Source organism: Indicator indicator, chromosome 2, assembly GCF_027791375.1.
Source record: "Indicator indicator isolate 239-I01 chromosome 2, UM_Iind_1.1, whole genome shotgun sequence".
In the NCBI taxonomy this organism is placed as follows: Eukaryota; Metazoa; Chordata; class Aves; order Piciformes; family Indicatoridae; genus Indicator; species Indicator indicator.
The window spans coordinates 1,724,896-1,741,127 of NC_072011.1; positions in this window are offsets into that span (position 1 = coordinate 1,724,896).

A 16,232-nucleotide genomic window follows, 5' to 3' on the forward strand; every position below is an offset into this window, starting at 1 on the left:
GCTAATCTCAGCCTCGAGTGCATCAGAAGGGGCTGCGTGCGCGGTGCCTGCAGACACGCAGCGGGGGGACGTCCGAGGGAAGGGCAGGGGATCCCCGCTCTTGAGCGGACACAGACCTTCAGGGGTGGCTGCAGAGCGCAGGGGTCAGTGACGGAGCAGCTCCTGCGACAGCTCCTCCAGATGCAGCCGTCGGACCTGGATAAAGGGAGGAGGAGAAAGGATGAAGCTCCGGGGGCACCTTGTGGAGGGAGCGGCAAGTAGCAGCGCTGGCGACGGAGCAGCAGAAGCAGCGGCAATAGCTGAGCGCAAAGGAGGCGCCTCGGTTCCTGTAGCTCCCGGTGCGAGGGGTCCGTCTGGGAAGACTTGCCTTCTCCAAGTGGGAAGAGCCTCTTCTCAATCTGCTACTTAATAGAGGGCTGTTCCCAACTCTCAATTTACCCTCGTAAGCGGTTACGAAACTGCAGGGAAGGTGGACTGCTGCCACCGGGTGATATATGCGCAGCAAGGAAGGGGATCCACTTCTGGAAACTGGCGCATACCTCCGCACATTCCTGCGGCATGAGGCGGGCGGCCGCCGCGGCAGCGAGCCCAGGGGCAGGGGCCCGGCCCGCCGCCCCCTCCCTCCCCTCGGCTTCCCAAACCGGGGAGGGGACACGGGAGGGCAGTGGAAAAACTGAATCCCCGAGTATGCCGGCGCGGAGGGTGTCCCCATGCGGAGGGTTTACCACGCAGTCACCTTCCCCCTCCCTCGGAGGGCCCTCGACGGGGTCGTGGCTGATCGGCGGGACAGTCTTGCAGAGAAGCGCTGACAGCCCCAGTGCGGCGGCTGAGAACCTTGGGGCAAGGAGATTACAGTCATTTTGACACGATTCAGGTGTGCCTGGTCTCCACCCAACGCAGCTTACGTACATCAAACCATTCCCCTCCACGCAGCGGTGTTTTGCTTCGAGCACAAAGTGCCGCCGGTGCCCGGTGCCGCCTTGCAGCGGGGCGGGCGCAGCTCCCCGGGCAGAGGAGACGGGGCACACGGCCCCGACAGCCTTTCCCTTTAACTCTGTAGGCAAGCCCCCTCCCGTGGCCCCTATCTTGAAGCCTTGTGCCTTCGAAAGAAGTGCACAAAACCGGGTAGCCCGCCGGGCGGGAGGCTCCGCGAGGTTCTCTCGTCGCTTGCCCCTGGGAGCCCGCCCGTGGTACCCGGCGTGTCCCTGCCTCTGCAGCGCGCCGTGCCTAGGGGGTGACAGGGTGGGAGGCAGTCCCATGGGAAGCAGGTGGCCCAGACGGGGCTATGTAGGGCTTACAGGGGGTCCGCGCTTGCCCCACAGTCGCTGCAGGCTCCGCGTTGCAGCGGGGGTCTAATCCCGCGACTGTGGCGAGATGCCACCTCCGGTAACACTTTCGGAACAGCCTCCTTCGGGCTAACATACAGATGTCACCGTCCCCACAGAGCGCGTCGCTTCTCGCCCCCTCGGAACAGGTCCGCAGACTCGGGCCGGGGAGCAGAGTAAGGCGAGGAGCGGGAGCGGGCAGACGGGGCGGGCGGCAAGCCGCGGACGCCCTACGGCTGCGGTCCCACTCGCCTCGGCCCAGCAGCGCCGCAGCGGGGCCATTCGCGTGACACGAGCGCCCCCAGGTGGCGACTGGAAGGCAGCAGCGGCAGCGCGACCATCACGCAGCCAAGGCTTCCGAGGGGCTGCTGCTGTGGGAAAAGCGATGAGAAGGAAGAGGATCGCAGAATCACATAGAATCACAGAATCAACCAGGTTGGAAGAGACCTCCAAAATCACCAAGTCCAACCCATCATCCAATCCTTACTAATCAACTAGACCATGGCGCTAAGTGCCTCATCCAGGCTTTTCTTAAACACCTCCTGGGACGTCGACCCCAGCACCTTCCTTGGAAGCACATTCCAATGGCCAATCTCTCTTTCTGGGAAGAACTTCTTTCTACGATCAAGCCTAAACTTCCCCCTACACAGATTCAGACTGTGTACTCTTGCTCTGTTGATGCTTGCCTGGCACAGCTTGAGACTGTGTCCCCTCGTTCTGCTGCTGGTTGCCTGGGAGACGAGACCAACCCCCACCTGGCTACAACCTCCCTTAAGGTAGTTGTAGACGGCAATAAGGTCTTCCCTGAGCCTTCTCTTCTCCAGGCTAAACACCCCCAGCTACCTCCGGCGCTCCTCATAGGGAATAGAGAGAGGGAGGCGGCTGCGAGCCCTCCGTGTGGAGCTCAGCGCCCCCTGTTCGGGAAATCGCGGGGTCAGCTTGGCTTTGTGGACAGACATGTACTGCACAGCACTTAGGAGCAGTTCCAGCCAGGCTGGAAGTCCCTGGCAGCATCAGTTTACCGGGAGATGGCTCCTGAACCTTTCCGCAGGATGGGGAGATCAAGGACACTGTTTGAAACTAAAAGAAAGGAGATTTAGACTGCAAATAGGGAAGAAATTTGTTACAATGCGGATGGTGGAACGTCAGCCCAGACTGCTCAGAGGGGTGGTAGCTTCTCCAACCAGGGAAACACTGTCGTCTGGGGCTCTGAGCAAATTGATCTAGTTGAAGGTGTCCCTGCTCGCTGCAGGGAGGGGTTGGACTCGATGGCCTTCTAAGGTCCCTTCCAACCCAAACTATTGTACGACTCTGCAACATGTTGATGGCAGGACTTGTCTCTCCTGAACGGAGTGGAGGTTGCCTTCCTTTCTGTCCCAGAGCAGCTGTCTTCATGAGACCCCCAAACGCTGAAAAGAAAGTGATAACCAGAAGACATGCTCTGACATTTCCAGACACTTTGGCAGTGAGTCAGCCACTCTTAGGGACAGGGCACAGCTTCAGCTCTCTGGTACTGATAAAATGCACTTTCCAAAATCAACATCTCCCCTGCTGATAAACTTGCAAATGCTCTTGACCCATTAACCCTTTTTGCCCAGCTGTTGGGGTGGATTTTTTTTTAATCTTAAGGATTTTTGACATGAGGAAGTTCATTTCTTCCTATCCATATGTGATAGGTAAAAGGAATATTTTTAAAGATATAAGGCTTCTTTTAAAATTTTAATTCAATTTCCTCAAAAAACTCACTGTGAACAGCAGGAAAAAATGTGGTGTGAACAGCAGTTTCAGAAGGATGGACATCAGGGATTACAAGGAAATACCCTTCCAAGTATTTTTATCCCTAGTGCACTGTGATCAGATCTTTTCACAAAGCCCTGGGGCTGTGTAGTCTGAAGAAGAGAAGGCTGAGAGGGGATCTGATCAATGTCTATCAATAGCTGAGGGCTGGGGGTCAAGTGGAGGGGGCCAGGCTCTTTTGGGTGGTTCACAGAAATAAGATAAGGAACAACAGATTCAAGTTTGAACAGAGAAGGTTTCAGCTCAACATGAGGAGAAACTTCTTTACAGTGAGGGTGACAGAGCCCTGGAACAGGCTGCCCAGGGGGGTTGTGGAGTCTCCTTCTCTGGAGACTTTCCAAACCCACCTGGATGCATTCCTGTGCAGACTCCCCTGGGTGATGCTGCTTTGGCAGGGGGGTTGGACTGTATCATCTCTGGAGGTCCTTTCCAACCTCTAACATTCTGTGATTCTGTCATTTTTTCATCATAGGATAACTGAGATTTTGTGCTAATGGTTAAAAATCACTTAAAGCAAATAATGAGGATGGGAGGGGGGGAAAAGTCTGTATTACTGCATGTAAAAGTTAAATCACTCAGAACAATGCTTTGTAAGTACTTACATCATTTCTGTACTATATCTACAACTGGATTTGCAAGAGTGGAGAGTGAGACCAATGAGTCTCTCAGGGGTGCAGGGATCTCCTGGAGTGTCCCTCACAGCCCCAGGTGCTGCTGAGGGGACTCTAAGCTGGCCAGCTTTGCTTCATTTCTGGCTGTGACATAAGACTCAGAGCTAGCAAGAGCAAACAATTCAGTGGCTCTGAGAGCAGCAGCATTTCATTCTTATCTTTACCTCTGTGTTCTAGCCATCCTAACTATGTGCCCCCTGAGATCTCTCACACATCCAATACCCCAGCAAGTTCAGAGCATAGGCTTCCATACATCACAGGCCTTGGGTTGTTTTTGACCAGCTCGGTTGCTATGTACATTCACAGTCTGAGTGCAGAGTAATGTGATGCAGAAGGCATTTCTGAAATGCATAAACATTTACTAACACTCTCCTGTCTGCTTGGTTCTTAGGCAAGCATTAAACACGTCAAGACCACGCAATCCAGTTCTGCAGCTGTCTTTGCTACCTAAGCTGAATCCATTGATGCAGAAACAATTTCAATATAACAACAACAGCAACAAAAGTCCAATATTTTAATTCACAGTTGCACTTGAAATAATATTGCCAGTTTCTGGTGGAAATATATGAGGGTAATATTGCAGATAACCAGGAATTTTGAACTGCTTTTGGGTCTAGAGTAACCTTCTGTCTTTTTGTTGTTCCCTCAAGCTGCATTGCCAGGGCAGAATAAATCAGGATGTTCTGCATTTCAGCACAGTAAACCTCAAATATCATTTCCATGTGGATATCACTCTAGATTTGGCCTCTGTGGCTTCCTGACAGTTGGTTCCATCTGCTTTACATATGAATATGGCAAATGCCTTGTTCCTTCCTATCTACAGATAGGTAGTGGAAGCCTCATCCCTGGAGGTTTTGAAGGCTAGGCTGGATGTGGCTGAGAGCAACCTGCTTTGGTGTGAGGTGTCCCTGCCCATGGCAGGGGTTGGAACTGGATGATCCTTGAGGTCCCTTCCAACCCTTCTGTGATTCTATATGTACTTGAGTATGTTTTGCACACAGGGAGGATCAAAAAATGTGTCAGCTCTTTGAACATTAACCAATAAATAAACTCAGCATTAAGTGTTGTTATTACACAGGGAAAAACTGCTACTACCCAGCAACTTACCTTCAATGAGCAGGTTGAGGGCACTGAGAGTACCCTCAGCAAGTTCTGATGATACCAAACTGGGGGGTGGCTGACACCCCTCAGGCTGTGCTGGCATCCAACCAGAGCTGGACAGGCTGAGAGCTGGCTGCAGGCAAACCTCATGGAGTTCAAGAAGGACAAGGGCAGGGTCCTGCATCTGGGGAGGAATAACAGCAGGCACCAGGACAGGTTAGAGGCTGCCCTGCTGGAAAGCAGCTCCATGGAGAAAGAGCTTGGAGTGCTGGTGGGCAGCAAGTTCTGCATGGGACAGCAATGTGCCCTGGTGGCCAAGAGAGCCAATGGGGTCCTGGGGTGCAGCAAGCAAAGTGTGGGCAGCAGGGCTAGAGAGGTTCTGCTCCCCCTCTGATGTGCTCTGCCCTGCTGAGACCACAGCTGCAATCCTGTGTCCAGTTTGGGGCTCCCCAGTTCCAGAGAGACAGAGAGCTGCTGGAGAGAGTCCAAGGGAGAGGCAGGAGGATGCTTAGGGGACTTGAGCATCTCCCCTGTGAAGAGAGCCTGAGAGCCCTGGGGCTGTTTAGTGTGGAGAAGAGAAGGCTGAGAGGGATCTGATCAATGTCTCTCAAGAGCTGAGGGCTGGGGGTCAAGTGGAGGGGGCCAAGCTCTGCTGGGTGCTGCACAGTGATAAGCCAAGGAGCAATGGAGACAAACTTGAACAGAGAAGGTTTCAGCTCAACATGAGGAGAAATTTCCTTCAAGTGAGGGTGAGGGAGCCCTGGAGCAGGCTGCCCAGAGAGGTTGTGGAGTCTCCTTCTCTGAAGCCTTTCCAACCCCACCTGGATGCATTCCTGTGTGGACTAGCCTGGGTGCTGCTGCTCTGGCAAGGGAGTTGGACTGGAGGATCTCTGGAGGTCCCTTCCAACCTCTAATGTGCTGTGCTTCCATAACACCTACATCTCCCTGGGATGTACTTGCCTGCCCAGTCTATCACTGCAGTATATCTACATTAAACATTGTCTTAGCACAATGCTTTAGGAGGCTCATTTGCTCCTTACAACCCAAAGGACAGCCTTCCCAGTGTGTATTTTTATTCCCTATTAAATCACTTTTAAAGCTAATATTGCCCAGTGGTTTTGTCTGCATCCATAAAATGCAGAGGGACAAAATGCAGCAAACCTCTTCCCCTGGGCCCTGCCTTCTCTGAGAGGTTTCCAGTCAATGGCATGAGAAGAACTCAGCCTGGTATTTATTTATATGGCTAATTTAATTTCAGAGCTAGTATTCAGAGAGCTGTACCAGTCCTGACCTCTCTTAATGAGGAAAGGCTTCTTATATGAGTAGTGTTTAGAGCAGGCTGCTTCTAGCTGAGATCTACTCATTTAGAGGAACTATGGAAGCAGCATCTCTGGAGAGTGGTACAGCCATGAAATAATTATCTGCCTCACTAGGTATGTTTTCCTTAGCAGCTATTTATTGCTTTAATTTCTCTGACTGATTTTTTCCCATCATGTAATGCTCAGAAAGAAAGGATTGTGGCTCCAGATAAGTGGAACTGGGAAAGTAAATAAATTGTTCAACAGCAGAGGTATAAATAGAAAGGAGCTGGGCTTTAAAAGAGATGTGGGAGGCTTACAAAAGCCAGATAATTTGTAGGTAGGGGTTTTTAAGAGATACCAGCATTTTAGCACTAAAATTGGGGAGAAAATGATCTTATAGTGCCTTCCACATACATTCACAAACACACTTTGTAGTAAACCCTGCCCAAACTCAGTTGCTTTGTTTTGAAGAAGCTGCTTCATCATTCCACAACAGAATCCTGATCTGCTCAGGAAGCATTCCCCAGTGAAGCCACCACAAACCTTGCTTGATTAAAGAGGGCAAGAACAGAAATCAGCTGAGGAGAGGGACTCTCTACATTTGTCAGGCATCACATTATGGCTTAGTGCAACCATTCCTGCCACAGAAACTTGTGGCTACAAGTCTAAGCATTCCTCTTCTCCATGTGGCTGAGGTGTCCCCAGAGAAGGAGTGATGATCCTCTGGGGAAACACATCATTGTCAAAAACCAAAGCACTTTTAAAAAGCACTAGCTGCAAGCTGCTACCTGCAGAACGTTACAAGAAAGCTGGGGAGGGACATTTTACAAGGATAGGATGAGGGGAAATGGATTGAAGCTGGAAGAGGGGAAATTTAGATGAGACTAGGAAAAAATTCTTTCCAGTGAGGGTAGGAAGACACTGGAAGAGGTTGCCCAGGGATGTTGTGGATGTCCCCTCCCTGGAGCTGTTCAAGGCCAGGTTGGATGAAGCCTTGAGCAACCTGGGCTGGTGGGAGGTGTCTCTGCCCATGGCAGGGGGTTGGGACTAAATGATCCTTGAGGTCCCTTCCACCCTAAACCATTCCATGAATCTACGAAACAGAGTCAGGCAAGAACTTATCTTGCAGGCATTAAAAGCATTGCCTGGGTATCACCTGTCAGGGCATTTATGAACTGCACAGGAGCTAAGTTGAAAACAAGTTAAAAAAGAAATTAATTCCTTTTGCACAACTTGTAATTAGCTACTGACTAAAGGGGATGTGAGAGGGAGAGCAAAACAATGCAGACCCAATTGTAATTTCTTAATGCAGCCTTGGGGCTGCTGCTTCCCAAGAGGCTGAATGCTGACAGCTCCACATACCAGAGCCTGAGATTTATTTGGATTATAAATAGATGTTGCCCTGTGCTTCAGTGCATCAGGAGCACTTTTGTGTAAACAGAAAGCCATTGGGGTTCTGTTTCTACTTTTGAAGGTTACTTGAAAGCTCCTACCCTCTCCTCCTTGCTGGCAGCCTTTTCCACCTGTTGGCAGGGCAGGGTCTCTCTCCTGTATCAACACTTCCACAGCCTGCAGAGAGGCTTCAGAGGAAGCTGTTAAAATGTCTCCTCCTCACATGCCCTTTTTCTTCTGCTCTCCTGGATGCTTTCCAGCTGGCTTCACTGCTTGGTTAGTTTTTAGCCACCCCAGTTTATTGAACATGTCTTGGGTTTGGCATTGTCCTGATTTCTGTTATAACTTATTCCTCCCTGGAGAAATCTGTTTGCTACTGGCTCCAGTGAAATTTATTTGTTCTAAAAGAAAAAAAATTAAATCTAATTTAAAATAAATAAATAAACACACACACACATACACCCTCCCTCTCGCCCCCCCCCCCCAAAAAAAAAACACAAAGAAAGAAAAAATAGTAAAAAAATTAGTAAAAAGATAGAAAATAGAAAAAGGAGAAGGAGAAGAAGGAGGAGAGGGAGGAGGAGGGAGAGGGGAAGGGGGAGGGAAGGAGAAGGAGACTGAGAAGGAGGAGAAGGAGAAGGAGGAGAAAAAAGAAATAGAAAAAGGAAAAAGAAGGAATAGGAAAGGGGAAAGAAGAAAAAGGAAAAAAAAAGAAACAAGAAAAAAGAAACAAGAAAAAAAGAAAGAAAAAAAAAGAAAAAGAAAAAATAATTACAAAAAGAGACCTCCACAGCTCATCCAGCCCAACCCCTCTGTACCCAGCAGGGACATCCCCAACTAGAGCAGCTTGCCCACAGCCCTCTCCAGCCTCACCTGCAAGATCTCCAGGGATGGGGCCTCAACCACCTCCCTGGGCAACCTGTGCCAGTGTTCCACCACCCTCCTGCTGCACAACTTCTTCCTCACATCCAATCTCAAGCTGCTCTGCTCTCCTTTGAAGCCATTGTCCCTGCTCCTGTCCCTGCAGCCCTTTGCAAACAGTCTCTCTGCAGCCTTCTTGGAGCCCCTTCAGGTCCTGGCAGGCTGCTCTTAGGTGTCCCTGCAGCCTTCTCTTCTCCAGGCTGAACACCATCTTACTGTTCTCTTTCAGGAAAACATTCTGCTGCTGCTCCTGGTGAAACCACAGTGAAATGCATCTCTAGGTGAACTTCACAGAATCACAGAATCAGTCAGGGTTGGAAGGGACCACAAGGCTCATCCAGTTCCAACCCCCTGCCATGGGCAGCAACACCTCACACTAGAGCAGGCTGGCCAACTTCACAGCCAGCCTCAAAGGAGAGAGTTCTTCCTCGACACACCTCTGATGGTGAGGATACCCTCTGAATGAGACTGACACACCACGGACATTCTACTCCTATTTTACACCTCTGTGAGCAGTCAAATGTTTGTTGCTTACAGAGGAAAGAGGGCACCTGGGCTGCAATACACTTCTAAAGCAATACTGTGACCTGGTGCTTTTCATACTTAGTTTGGAACAATTCTGTTCAGAAAGCTTTAAATTTAGGTAATTCTAAACCTCTAAGCTTCCTGTAGTCTTTTCTGTTGTAGCTCCTTCCATGTTCTGCTGTGTATGTATCACAGAATCACAGAACATTAGGGGCTGGAAGGGACCTCCAAAGCTCATCCAGTCCAACCCCCCTGCCAGGGCAGGGGCACCTACAGCAGATCACACAGGAACACAGCCAGGTGGGGTTTGAGATTCCACAACTCCCCTGGCCAGCCTGTGCCAGGCTTCTGTCACCCTCACAGGGAAAAAATTCTTCCTCCTGTTTCCATGGAACTTCCTATGGCTCAACTTCCACCACTGCCCCTTGTGCTGGCATTGGGCATCACCCAGCAGAGCCTGGCTCCAGCCTCTGGGCACTCCCCCTGCACATCTTTAGCACCAGCAAGGAGCTCACCTCTCAGGCTCCTCATCTCCAAGCTCCAGAGCCCTCAGCTCCCTCAGCCTCTCCTCCTAAGGAAGATCTTCCACTGCCTTCAGCAGCTTTGGGGCTCTCTGCTGGACTCTCTCAAGCAGTTCCCTGAGGTCCTTCTTGACCTGAGGGGCCCAGTACTGGACACAATATTCCAGCTGTGGCCTCAGCAGGGCAGAGGAGAGGGGGAGGAGAACCTCTCTTGACCTCCTAACCACAGCCCTTCTAATCCCCCCCAGGCTGCCATTGGCCTTCTTGGCCACCAGAGCACATTGCTGGCTCATGGGCAACCTTCCCACCCACCAGGACCCCCAGGGCCTTTTCCCCTTCCCTGCTCTCCAGCAGCTCAGTCCCCAGCTTCTCCTGCTCCATGAGGTTGTTCTTTCCCAGGTGCAGGACTCTCCCCTTGCCCTTGTTGAATTTCCTTCCATTCTCCCTGCCCAGCTCTCAGCCTGTCTCAGTCTGGCTGACTGGCAGCACAACCCTCCTGTGGCACCACTCCACAGCAGTTTGGTGCCATCAGCAATCTTGCTGACAGTGCTCTCTGTGCCCCCATCCAGGTCATTGATGAAGATATTGAACAGCTCTGGTCCCAGTGCTGAGCCCTGAGGGACTCCACTAGACTCAGGCTTCCAACTGGACTCTGTCCCATTGACCACAACTCTCTGACTTCTTCCCTTCAACCAGTTCTCAATCCACCTCACTCCTTGTGTGTATAAAGCTTAACTATTGCTGAGTATTACCTGATCAACCCTTTCCAACTTATTTCCATGCCTACCAGGCAGCATCTGGCCCTTCCTGCAGCCAGTAAAGATCCAACAAGGGAAGGCAGAGGCAGCTTCACCAACGTGAACACCACAGCTGGTAACAGAACAATAAAATACTGGGAAGGGAAAGATAATTACCTGCACCACATCAACCAGAGAGAGGAGAGGAAAGATCCTTACCTTTCAGAAGGTTTAGATTGGTGGATTGGGGACTCAAAGAAAAGGAAAAAAAAAGCAAAGGACAAATGTATCCCTCTCTGGCAGCTGTCTCTAGGACACAGCAGGCTCTGTGCAATGGGAGTGAATATTTTGTCAGCAGAGTGAACTGTGTACAGAAACTGATGTTCCCTCAGGAGCTGAACCCAGGACTGCCTGTCTGGGGTTCTCAGTGGGATAAGACCCTTCTCTCAAGTGTCTTCCCAGCCTCTGGGAAGGAATTTGGCTTGCCACAACATTTGCAAAGAGGAATCCTGGGCCAATTAGGTTTTGAGCAAATAGATATGAGTGTGCTTTAGCTTCACATGTGTTTGGGGGAAGCCCAGGGTCAGTTCCTCTAACAGAAACCTGTGGATAAGAAATGTTGATACAGGACCAAACCATCTACCACAGCCTGTATGTGCTGCCCACCCAGCTGGAAAGTTTGAATACTCACATCCCAAAAGAGTACAGTATCAGATTCATAGAATGGGTTGGGTTGGAAGGGACTGATAATTTAAAAAATGTGAACATATGTTCCACCTTTGACAGTGTGAGATGTAAAGTTCATACTCTTATTCTACTGTAATTCATTAGTTATTTTTAACTGACTGATTAAACCCCACAAGAACTGGAATATTCATCACTCTAACATCATGATACTTCTCTTTCTATAGACTAAAAAGGAAAAAAATTGGCAAATCTCCTTGGTTCCAAATTTTCAGACAAAAGACTGGTGAATCAGGAAGGATAGAAGGCTTTTTTGGAAATTCTAGTGTAATTTTGGCAATGCATATACCACAAATGGTTTACAATAATAACAGAAATATGATTTGGCCTGTATGAGTGTCACTGAATTAAGAGCATGTTCTAATGAATTCATAAAGCTGGAGTTGTTTTGTGCTCTTTTTTTGAATTAAACTAAAATCCCTATATAGTGTAATGAAGAGTATAAAAGTAAAATTAAAAATGGCCAAAAAATAACTTAAATATTGCCAGTTTAAACATACGCAAATTTGGAAGGAGGGCAAGGCCATCCCATCCATCCTCCTCAAAGCTCATCCAGTTCCAACCCCCTGCCATGGGCAGGGATGCCTCCCACCAGCCCAGGCTGCTCAAGGCATCATCCAGCCTGGCCTTGAACAGCTTCAGGGAGAGGGCATCCACAACCTCCCTGGGCAACCTCTTCCAGTGTCTCACCACTCTCACTGGAAAGAATTTCTTCCTTATCTCCAGTCTAAATCTGCCCTCCTCGAGCTTCAATCCATTCCCTCTCTTCCAATCACCACAAGTCCTTGTAAAAAGTCCCTTCCTGGCTCTCTTGTAGTGCCCTTTCAGGTACTGGAAGGAATTCCCTTCAGGTTAGGTTTCTGGACCAGCCATTATCTTTACATCAGAATTGACAGAGTACTGGAAAAAAAAAATAAGTGGCAAGGGCTGAGGCAAGTTAGCCTTGAGAAGGTGCTGTTATTGTTATTAAAAGGAATCTTCTAAAAACACTCACACAAGCATGCACATGAAAAGAGAGGCTGGTTCTGTCTTAGTCATCACCTAAATACCTTGTCTGAGGTCACATCAGATTGATTGTTGCCTTTGGAAGTCTGATTCACTCCAGCAGCTATAAAGGTCAGCCTCTGACTCGTTGATATCTAACTGAATTAGGACAGAATGAGAGAGTGTGGAAGGACAGGTTCAAGTGAAAGAACCCCAGAAAAATTCATCAATTCTTCCTGCTTTCTCACAGCTCACAGCAGTGCTGGCCAAGGTGAGCAACGATAGCTGGGGAGGGACTATTTAGGGTGTCAGGGGTGATAGGACTGGGGGGAATGGAGCAAAATTACATATGGGGAGATGCAGATTGGATGTTAGGAAGAAATTCTTCCCCATGAAGGTGGTGAGACACTGGCACAGGTTGCCCAGGGAGGTGGTGGAAGCCTCACCCCTGGAGGTTTTTGCAGCCAGGCTGGATGTGGCTGTGAGCAACCTGCTGTGGTGTGAGGTGTCCCTGGCCATGGCAGGGGGGTTGGAACTGGATGAGCCTTGAGTCCTCTTCCAAGACTGACAATTCTGTGATTCTAATGGAACACTACAGATGGGGGGGAAGGGAGAGGAAGCATCTAGAGATCTCTCTGGTGTTTCATTGGCACTGCTGAGAGATTCTGAACTTTTTTTCACAGTGTCTCTTAGGAAGGCAGTGCTGTGGTTCTGTGAATTATTGGTCCCCAGGCTTTTGCTGAGGAAATTTTTGTGTGGCAGACTAATGGGATCTGTGTATACAACAGCCAAGAAAATGTAGCCCAGGGCACAATTCTAAGAGCAGATAGTTCTGAGCTACCTTCCAATGGAGAAAGTAAAACATGGTCTGTACATCTGAAGTCTCAGAAAGGATCCTGTAACCTCCAGCTGCAGTTGATTGATGATTTCATTTTCATGTTTACTAACCACTTCTCTCACAGCAGTAGGAACAAGTTATTTTCACAGAACCACGGAATGTTAGGGGCTGGAAGGGAGCTCCAAAGCTCATCCAGTCCAACCCTCCTGCCAGAGCAGGGGCACCTACAGCAGCTCACACAGGAACACAGCCAGGTAAGTTTTGAATATCTCCAGGGAGGGAGACTCCACAACCTCCCTGGGCAGCCTGGTCCAGGCTTCTGTCACCCTCACAGGCAAAACAATCTTCCTCCTGTTTCCATGGAACCTCCTATGGCTCAGCTTCCACCACTGCCCCTTGTGCTGGCATTGGGCATCACCAACATTTTCCTTGTGCCCAAGCTGGCACACTGCTAAGCTTTCTTTGCTAACCTTACAACTACATAAATAGAAAAGCTTAAAATAATAAAAACATAGAGTGGCAAAGGAAGTGGAGTACTCACTGCCTATGAAGCAGAAAACATCCACCAGATTTTTAGGGTGACTTTAAGATCAATCCAGCTTAATGGAAGCCAGGGCAGCATTCCCATGTCCTCAGCTCCAGGTGGCTTTCCCATCCTTTAAAGCAATACATATGTATATATATAATACATATATATAAATATATAAAATAAATACATATATATAAATATATTATATATAGATATAGATATATAGATATATATATATATATATAAACCAAACCAGAGCTACAATTTCTTATAATAGTAACTGGGAAAAAAAATTACATGAACTTGAAACAGAAAATAAACTTTACATGAAATATATTTTGGGGAAAGATCACAGAAACATTCAGGCTGAAGAAGCCCCTCAGGATCCCCAAGCCCAACCATTAACCCTACTCTCCAAGGGGCACCCCTAAACCACAGCCCCAAGCACCACAGCCAAACCACCTTCAAACACAGCCAGCCTTGGGCACTCCACCACCTCCCTGCCCAGCACATTCCAAGCCCTGACCACTCTGCTGCCTCAAGGGCCACTCTAAACCTCCCCAGTGGCAGCTTGATGCCATTCCCTCTTGTTCTATCACTAATTACCTGTGAGAAGAGTCCAGCACCAGCATCACTTGGTCCACATCTTGGTAGTAGCAACCCTGGGCACACAGCAGCAGCAGCAGAAGCCTTACAAGTGTCACAGAGAGCAGACCAATTCCATCACATGCTGTGGAATATCATTCACTGTGCTGAGAGCTTTCTCTTCTTTGTAGCTCATCACCAGCTAAACTTCCCAGACCTCCATCAAGCTGCTGGCCAAAGCCACCCATGCAGAGAGCCTACCATCCAAGTGTATTTCCCCCCACTCTCCTTTTTGAAGATTTCTGGATCTGCTGGAGAGCTCTGAGCAGACTGACTCTGCTCTTCAGCTGTGGTTCTCCAGGGTAGCAGTGAACAACTCTAAGCAAGCTTAATTCACAAGAGGCTTAATCCATCCCTGCAGAGGGAAGCTACATTTTTGTGCTCATTGTCACATCTTGGAAAACCCTGAAGGAGAGAAACAAAAGGATTATTTTGATGGAATTTGCTTTGGGTTAGAATCTGCCTTTGTTATGGAGTCAACAGCAGACCTTCAGCACAAGAACCCAAAGTAGCAACTTGACAGGAGGGCACAAATTTTTAGGCACACAAAACCCAACTAGGAATGCAGAGTGTGCACAGCAACCACTGCTTCATACAATCATAGAATGGTCTGGGCTGGAAGGGACCTCCACAGCTCATCCAGTCCAACCCCTCTGCACTCAGCAGGGACATCCCCAACTAGAGCAGCTTGCCCACAGCCCTCTCCAGCCTCACCTGCAAGATCTCCAGGGATGGAGCCTCAACCACCTCCCTGGGCAACCTGTTCCAGTGTTCCACCACCCTCCTGCTGCACAACTTCTTCCTCACATCCAATCTCAAGCTGCTCTGCTCTCCTTTGAAGCCATTGTCCCTGCTCCTGTCCCTGCAGCCCTTTGCAAACAGTCTCTCTGCAGCCTTCTTGGAGCCCCTTCAGGTCCTGGCAGGCTGCTCTTAGGTCTCCCTGCAGCCTTCTCTTCTCCAGGCTGAACACCCCCAGCTCCCTCAGCCTGTCCTCCTAGCAGAGCTGCTCCAACCCCCTGAGCATTCTCATGGCCTCCTCTGGAGGAGGAACATCTCCCCAGAGATGTTCTTCCCCAGTAACTGCAACAGCTGGCAAGAGGAATTGGAGGAGGATCATAGAATTATTTCTGTTGGAAGAGACCTTCAAGGTCCTCAAATCCAACCATTCTCTAACTCAGCTAAGGCTGCTGCTAAACCATGACCCTCAGCACCACATCTTCTAAACACCTCCAGGGATGGAGATTCAACCACCTCCCTGGGAAGCCTATTCCAGTGCTTTCAGTAAAGAAGTTTCTTCCAATATCCAACCTAAACCTCTCCAGGTGCAATCTGAGGCCATTTCCTCTTGTCCTATCATATGTTGGTAGGGAGAAGAAACTGACACCCACCTCACTATAACCTCCTTTAGGCTTCCAGGTGATTCTCACACAAACCTGAAGACACTTCCAGAGGCAGTTCCACAGAGCAGGCATTTTCACTGGCACTTGATACTTCAGAGAGAAGCTTTTGCTGAATACATGATAGCAGCTAAGAGCTATTGCTTGGGATCTCTGCCCAATTCTACCCCATAATGAAATCTTTCTCCTCCCAAGATAGCAATGGATCTCCAGCTGCATTTGTGGTTGCCAATGTCACAGCAAGCTGATAAACACCACCCCAGCTGCTGCAAGAGAACTTGAGGGAGGATCATGATCAAACCATGAATTTGTTGTGTCTCTTCATAGGCAGGGAGCTGTCACACAGTTCTGCTGGTGAAACACAGCAGGTGCACTCTCAAACACGCTGCTGAGGGCACATAGCTTAAGGCATGATTCAGATTGTTGCCCAAAGTTGGAGAATCTCAGAAGAAATGACATTGGAGCAGAGCTCTCTCTCTCTCTCCCAGAAGTCAGGGCAGCCAGATGACCACACCATCACTTGTGATTCATCCTTGAATGCTTTTAAATCTTCAAGAAACATGAAGCTTCCTTAAGCTGTAGCAGAGAAAAAACACTGGGGAAAAAATCTACTAGATCATAGAATTATCAGGGTTGGAAAGGACCTCAAGGCTCACCCAGTTCCAACCCCCCTGCCATGGGCAGGGACACCTCACACCACAGCAGGTTGCTCACAGCCACATCCAGCTCAAAACCTCCAGGGATGAGGCTTCCACCACCTCCCTGGGCAACCTGTGCCAGTGTCTCACCACCCTCATGGGGAAC